The following is an 8,642-nucleotide window of genomic DNA, read 5'->3' as shown; positions in this document are numbered from 1 at the left end:
TATAACACTATCCTCTACAAGAAAGATCAGAGGAAAAGCACACAAACCCAACCAAAAAAGAAAAAAAAAGAAAGAAAAAACAGAAACACAAGGATAAGGAAACAATGGAAACACTGAGCTACCACAAAGCAAAATATAAAATTATTATAGTAAAACCATGTATTTCAATAATCACCCTAAGTGTAAATGCACTGAACTCACCAATAAAAAAGCAAAGAGTTGTGGATTGGATCAAAACACAAAACACAACCATATACTGCCTCCAGGAGACGCATGTCAGTCCCAGAGACAAATATAGACTCAAAGTAAAAGGGTGGAAAATGATATTTCAAGCATATGGCATTCAGAAAAAAGCAGGAGTAGCTGTACTAATATCAAATGAAATAGACTTCGAAATAAAAAAGTTAAAGAAAGATACTGAGGAATACTGCATAATGATAAATGGAATTATATACCAAGAAGATATAACATTTATTAACATCTATGTGCCCAATCAAGGAGCCCTCAAATATATAAAGCAATTACTAACAGAAGTAAAGGGAAACAGACCAAAATATTATCGTAGTAGGGGACTTAAATACCCCACTGTTGGATATGGACATATCATCCAAGCAGAAAATCAATAAGGAAATAACTTCCTTAAATGACATATTACATTAACTGGACATCATTGACATTTACAGAGCCTTTCATCCCAAAACAGCTGCCTATACATTCTTCTCTAGTGCACATGAAACATTCTCAAAGATTGACCACATACTGGGACAAAGAGATAGCCTCAACAAATATAAGAGGGTTGAAATAATATCAACCATATTCTCTGATCATAATGCTTTGAAGCTGGAGATCAACTGCAGAAAGAAAGTGGGAAGATTCACAAATACATGGAGATTAAACAACATGCTACTGAAGAATGACTAAGTCAGAGTAGAATAAACGGAGATCAAGAGATACATAGAAACAAATGATAATGATAGCACAACATATTGAAACTTTGGGACACTGTAAAAGTGGTAATATAGGAAAGTTTGTATCATTACAGGCCTATCTCAAAAACCAGAATGAGCCCAAATTAACAATCTAATGCTTCATCTTAAAAACAAACAAACAAAAAAAACAAACAAAAAAAAACCCCAAAAAACAAAAAACACCTAGAAATGGAAGAATTAAAGAAACCTAAAATCTGCAGAAGGAAAGAAATAATCAAAATTAGAGAAGATTTAATGTAACTGAAAACAAAAAGAAATAGAAAAAATAAATGCAATAAAGAACTGGTTCTTTGAGAAGGTTAATAAAATAAAATCAGGGATGAAAGAGGAGAAATTAGGACAGACAACACAAAAATACAATGGATCATATAAGGAAACTATGAAAAAGTATATAACATCAAATTTAATAATCTAGAAGAAATGGACCAGTACTTAGAAAGATACAACCTTCCTAGACTGAATCAAGAAAAACTAGAAAATTTAAATAGACAGATTAGCGGTATGGAAACTGAAACAATCTTTAAAAATTTACTAAAAAGCAAAAGTTCAGGACCAGATGGCTTCATCTGTGAATTCTACCAAACATTCAAAGAAGATTTAATGCCCATTCTCCTCAAACTCTTCCAAAAAGTCAAAGAGGAAGCAATACTACCTAAATCATTTTATGAGGCCAATATTACCCCGATACCAAAACCTGGTAAAGATAACACAATAAAAGAAAACTACGGACCAATCTCTCTCACGAACACACATGCAAAAATTCTAAATAAGATACTAGTGAACCAAACACGGTGACATATTAAAAAGATTATACATCATGATCAAGTGGGCTTCATCCCAGGGGCACAGGGATGGTTCAACATATGCAAATCGATTAATGTGATACACCATATAAACAAATTAAAAAATAAGAATCATATGATCATATCAATAGATGCAGAAAAAGCCTTTGACAAGATACAGCATCCATTTATGATCAAAACACTTAACAAAATTGGTATAGAAGGAAAGTAACTTAACATAATAAAGGCTGTATATGACAATCGCTAAACTAACATTATACTTAATGGTAAAAAATTAACAATCTTCCTTCTAAGATCAGGAATAAGGCAAGGCTGTCCACTATCGTCACTCTTGTTCAATATAACAATGGAGGTCCTAGCGAGTGCACTCAGGCAAGAGAAATATATCAAAATATATCAAATATATCCAAATAGGAAATGAAGAAATCAAACTGTCACTACTTGCAGATGACATGATTCTCTGTATAGAAAACCCTAAAGACTCCACAAGAACATTACTAGAAACAATAAGCTAATACAGAAAAAATTATTCCTTTTGAAATTGCAATGTAAAGCATAAAATACCTAGAAATAAATTTAATGAAACATGTGAACTATCTATGTTATGAAAGCTATAAGACTCTTAAAAAAATTGAAGAAGATACAAAAAAATAGAAAGATATTCCGTGTTCTTGGAAGAATCAACATAGTTAAAATGACCATATTATGTAAAGCATTATACAGATTTAATACAATCTCCATCAAAATCCCAACAGCATTTTTTAAAGAATAGAATGAAAAATCATCAGATTCGTATGGAAGCACAAAAGACCCTAAATCTATCCTGAGAGAAAAGAATAAAGTAGAGGCTTCACTCTGCCCAACTTCAAATTATACTACAAAACGACAATAATTAAGATGGCATGGTATTGCCAGAAAAACACACACATCAGTGGAACAGAATCGAGAGTCCAGAAGTAAACCCATGTTTACATGGGCAAATAATTTTCAATGAAAGAGCCAAAAACATACAATAGAGAAAGGAAAGCCTCTTCAATAAATGGTGTTGGGAAAACTGGAAAACCACCTATAAAAGAATGAAACTAGATTGTTGTCTATCACCACACATCAAAATTAACTCAAAATGTATTCAGGACCTGAATATAAGACCTGAAGTAATAAATTGCAAAGAAAGCAATCATAGGAACTAAACTCATGGACCTTGGACTTTAAGAGGATTTTATGAATTTGACCTTAAAGACAAGGGAAGTAAAAGCAAAGAGAAATGAATGGGACTACATTAAACTAAAAAGCTTCTGCATGGCAAAAAAAAAAAAAAAAAAAAAAGAAAGAAAGAAAGAAAGAAAGAAAGAAAGAAAGAAAGAAAGAAAGAAAAAATCAACAATATAAAGAGAGAACCATCTAAATTGGAAAATATATTTGCAAGCAATTCCTCTGATAAGGGCCTAATATCCAAAATATACAAAGAACTCATACAACTCAGTAACAACATCAATGACAACAATGAAACAATCCAATCACAAATGGGCAGAGGACCTGAACAGACACTTCCCCCAAGAAGATGTACAAATGGCCAGCAAACATTAAAAGATGCTCATTATCACTAGCTATTAGGGAAATGCAAATCAAAACCACAATGATATACCATCTCACACCAGTTAGAATAGCTACAGGACAAGTAATAACAAGCATTGGAGAGGTTGCAGAGGAAAAAGGAACCCTCATACACTGCTGGTGGGACTGCAAATTGGTACAGTCACTATGGAAAACAGTATGGTGGCTCTTCAAAAAACTAAGAATTGATCTACCGTATGATCTAGCAATTCCTCTACTGGGTATTTACCCCAAAGACTTGAAAACCCATATCCAAAAAGATATTCGCACATTGATGTTCATCGTGGCATTATTCACAGTGGCCAGGACATGGAAGCTACCAAAGTGTCCTATGATAGATGATTAGATAAAGAAGCCGTGGTATATGTATACAATGGAATATTACTTGGCCATAAGAAGAGATCAAATACTGATATTTGTGACAATATGGATGGACCTCAAGATAATCATACTAAGCTAAATAAGCCAGACAGAAAAAGTTGAAAACCATATGATATCATTTATATGTGGGATATAAACCTAAAAGCAACAAACAAACAGGACAGAAAAACAGACTCATTGATAAGAACAATAGACTAGTTGTTACCAGAGGGTAGGGGTAGGAGTATTAACCCTTTTATTGTTTAGTAGCATGTTATTTAGCCTTTATGTGTTTCTGTGTTTTTCCATTTCTTTTTGTAATTGATTTCTAGTTTCATACCATTGTGGCCGGAGAAAATTCTTGATATGATTTCAGACTTCTTAAATTATATTGAGACTTGTTTTGTGGCCTAACACAATCTATCTTAGAAAATGTTTCATGTGCACTTGATAAGGATGTTTATTTTGCTGTTTTGATGTTAAGTGCTCTAAAACTATCAGTTAAATCCATCTAGTCTAGTGTGTCATTTAAGGCCTCTTTTATCTTATTGATTTTCTGTCTGGAATGTCTATCCCTTGATGTCAATAGAGTGTTGAAGTCCCCTACCAAGACTCTCCCTTTATGTTGGTTAATATTTGCTTTAAATATTTAGGTACTCCTATGTTAGATGAATTTATATCTTCATATTGGATTAATTACTTTATCATTATGTGATATCCTTCTTTGTCTCTTGTTATAGCCTTTGTTTTGAAATTTATTTTGTCTGATAAGAGTTTTGTGCCCCCAGCTTTTTTCATTTCCTTTTTCACAAAATATCTTTTTCCATTCCTTTACTTTCAGTGTCTGTGTCATTTTATCTTATAAACAGCATATGTAGGGACTTCTTTTCTTATCCATTCAGTGACCCTATGTCTTTTGATTAGAGCATTTAATCCATTTGCATTAAAGTGAATATCGATAAGTACATAGTTATTGACATTTTATTATTAATATTTATGTTCTTTTTTACCCCCTCCTTCTTCTTAAAGAAGTTCCTTTAACATTTCCTGTAATACTGGATTGCTGTTGGTGAACTCCTTTAGTTTTTTCTTGTCTTTGAAGCTCTTCGTCTTTCCTTTGATTCTAAATAACTTTTCTGGGTAGAGTAATCTTAGTGGTAGATCTTTGCTTTGCATCACTTTGAATATTTTGTGCCAATCCCTTCTGGCTTGCAAAGTTTCTGTTGAGAAATCAGCCAACAGTCTAATGGGAGCTCCCTTGTAGATAACTGTTTCTTACTTGCTGTTTTTAGTATCCTCTGTTTATCTCTAACCTTTGTCTTTTTAATGATTATGTGTCTTGGTGTAGATCTCTTTTGGTTCATCTTGTTTGGGATTTCTGGGCTTCCTGGGCAATATGTCTATTTCCTTCACCTGGTTAGGGAAGTTTTCAGTCATTATTTCTTCAAATATGTTCTTAATCCCTTGTCCTCTCTTTCTTCTTCTAGTATCTTTGTGATGCAAATGTTGGTATGCTTGACATTGTCCCAGAGACTCCTTAAACTATCCTTATATTTTATTCTTTTTTCTTGTTGCTATTCTAATTTTGTGTTTTCTGCTACATTATCTTCTAAAACACTGATTCAGTCTTCTACTTAATCTAATTTACTGTTGGTTCCTCCTAAGGTAGTCATCATTTCAGTTATGGTATTTTTCATTTCCATCTGTTTCATTGTTTAGTTTTCTATCTTCAATTTTATGTCTGTTATCTCTTTGTTAAAATACTCTTCTCCCAAGTTCTTGAGAATCCTTATAACAAGTGTTTTGAACTCTGCATCTGATAGATTGTTTGCATTCATTTTGTTTAGTTATTTTTTCTGGAGCTTTGTTCTGTTCTTTGATTTGAGACGTTTCTTTGTCTCCCCATTTTGGCTGCCTCCCTCTGTTTGTTTCTATGTATTAGATAGGGCTGCTTAGTCTCCTGGTCTTAGTAGAGTGGCCGTATGTAGTAGGTGTCCTGTGGGCCCCCGTGGTGCAGTCCCCCTGGTCACCTGAGCCAGGTGCTCCAGGTGTGTTCTTGGTGTGGGTTGTGTATTCCCTCCTGTCATCGTTGAGCCTTGTTTTCTGTTTGCACATCATTAGGAGGGATTGACCCTTAATCTGATTTGTTGTAAGGACTAGCCATGGCTACAGTAGAGGAGCTATTGTGCAGGGGCTGACCCTATAGAGCAGGATTTGCTTTAGCAGGGCTCTGGTGCCTGTTCTGTCTGCCCTTTGTGTGTATATTTTGTGGATGAAGGTCTAGGTCATGCTCAGGCTCAATCTGAAACCAGCCACTGAGTATACTAACTACTGGGCCACCTGGAGGGCTCTACCACAGGGCATGTTCAGCCTCAGGCTGTGCCCTTCCTGGGGCCACCTGGCAAGAATCACCACACAATCCACAGATGGCTGCCACCTGTGTGTTGTGCTTGGAGGTGCCTCAAGAGACCAAGCCGAGAACTGAGGCCAGCTCCCACTAGTGTTGGGCTTAGGGCTATTTTATGTCAAATCTGATTTTAAACTGGATAGCTTAAATTCAATATATGTGACTTCTATACATGTGATATCAAATATTCGTAGCAATCATTTTTGTTGTAAAAAAGTTTTGAAAAATTATGACAAACTCTTAATATCAACTGAAACTCCTTCTTAACCATGTGTTGAAGGGTATAGGCAGATATTAAAAGGTATGCATATATGTATATGTGTGTGTATGTTTGAAATTTTACTCTGTTCCTAGTACTAAAGATCTGAAATAGTAGTCACCTAAAATTGACAGGGTTTGTTTCTCTCTCAGTTAAGAAAATCCAAAGTGAAGATCCCTGTGACACAGTGGTAAATGTACATCATCAACTTCTCAAATTCTCTCTCATTCTCTTACATATAGCTTTCATCTTATGGTCATCTTATGGTCACAAAATTGTCACTAATTTTGGCCATTATTTTTACATTATAGATAAGCGCCAGCTAGAAAGTGAATTGAAAAAAGTGCCATATTTTAATCTTTTGCCTTCTAAGGAATGATCCTTTAAGCCACCACATTTCTGCTATACCAGCACCACCTGTATGCCATTTGCTCAGAATTTTTTCATATGTTTTCATCCAACATGCAAGAGAAAAGTTTCCATACACAATCCAGACTCTTTATAAACAGGAGTGAATTGAGTACACCGTTAACAAATGCTATCAAAATTATTCTTGATAAGATCACAAATAGCCTAAATATTAAGTAAACGATCAGTTGAGTCTTTGCATCAGTGGCCTTTTATTAAGATTTGACGCTTATCTTTTTAAATAAATATACTAAGGTGACATAGGTGTTGGGAGCCGAGCTAACTTGGCGAGCTCTGAGATAAGTGGCACTAAACTATTTTAAGCACTCAGTATCTTCCAAGAAGGGAGCTCGATCGCAGAGCAGCGAGTTCTGAGTTGTGAGAGCTTCATTGTTTTGCAGGATAAGTAATTTGGCTGACCTTGGGTTGTGACTGCTGTTTTCTCATTGCAATGCTATAAGTAGTGTGTTGTAAATAAACTCGGGGCTGCAGTATTCACTGTATGCCCTCCTGACTCTATCTCTTGTCTCTGCCTTTTCTTTAATCCTCACTCCCCCTCTCAGGTACTGTTCACCTCAGCCGGCTGGCTCCGGCACATAGGTAAATAAAACCATGTAGATTTTGAGTGTACGATTCTATATGTCATCTGTTTATTGCGTTGTGTGTTCACCACCCAAAGCTAAATTTCTTTCTGTCACCATATATTTAACCCCCTCTACCCTTATTTACCTCTTCCTACACCCTTTCCTTCTGGTAACCACTAGACTGTTGTCTGTGTCCATGGGTCTCTGTTTGCTTGCCTTGTTGGTTTCTTGCTTTCAGTTTTATGTCCCACATATAAGTGAAATCATATGGTTTTCAGTTTTTTCTATATGACTTATTTTGCTTAACATGATAATCTCAAGATCTATACATGTCGATACAAATGGCAGTATTTCATCTTTTCTTATGGCTGAGTAATATTCCACTGTATACATGTATACATGTACCACATCTTTTCTATCGAATTATATATCAAAGGATACTTTGATTGTTTCCACATTTTAGCCACCATGAATAATGCTGCTATGAACATTGAGGTGCCTATATCTTTATGGATAAATGTTTTCAAATTTTTTTTGCGTAGATACCCAGAAGTAGTATTGCTAGGTCATGTGGTAATCTTATAATAAGGTATTTTTTTTTTTTTTTTTTTTAGGAAACTCCATACTGTTTTCCATAGTGGCTGTATCAATTTACATTTCAACTAGCAGTGTAGGAGGTTCTTTTACTTCTCAACTTCTCCAACATTTGTTATTACTTGTCCTGTTGATGATAGCCATTCTAATAGGCATGAGGTAGTATCTCGTTGTGGTTTTGATTTGCATTTGCCTAATAGCTAGTGAAGTTTGGCATCTTTTCATATGTTTGTTAGCTATTTGTATGTCTTGGAATCACAAAAAATCTCAAATAGCCAAAGCAATCCTGAGAAAAAAGTACAAGCCTGGATATATCACTCTCCTTAACTTCAAATTATACTACAAACAACAATAATCAAAACAGCATGGTATTGGCAGAAAAACAGATATAGAGACCAATGGAACAGAATCAAGAGCTCAGAAATAAACCCCCAAATATATGGGCAAATAATGTTCAACAGAAGAGCCAAAAACATACACTGAAGAAAGGAAAGCATCTCCAATAAATGGTCCTGGAAAAACTTGAAAGCCACATGCAAAAGAATAAAACTAGACTGCTATCTGTCACCATATATTAAAATTAACTCAAATGGATTAAAGACCTAAATTTAAGATCTGAAACAA

This window comes from Pteropus vampyrus, unplaced genomic scaffold, assembly GCF_000151845.1.
Source record: "Pteropus vampyrus isolate Shadow unplaced genomic scaffold, Pvam_2.0 Scaffold197, whole genome shotgun sequence".
NCBI classification, from domain to species: domain Eukaryota; kingdom Metazoa; phylum Chordata; class Mammalia; order Chiroptera; family Pteropodidae; genus Pteropus; species Pteropus vampyrus.
The sequence above is the reverse complement of the archived record's forward strand: the minus strand, read 5'-3'. Positions refer to the sequence as shown.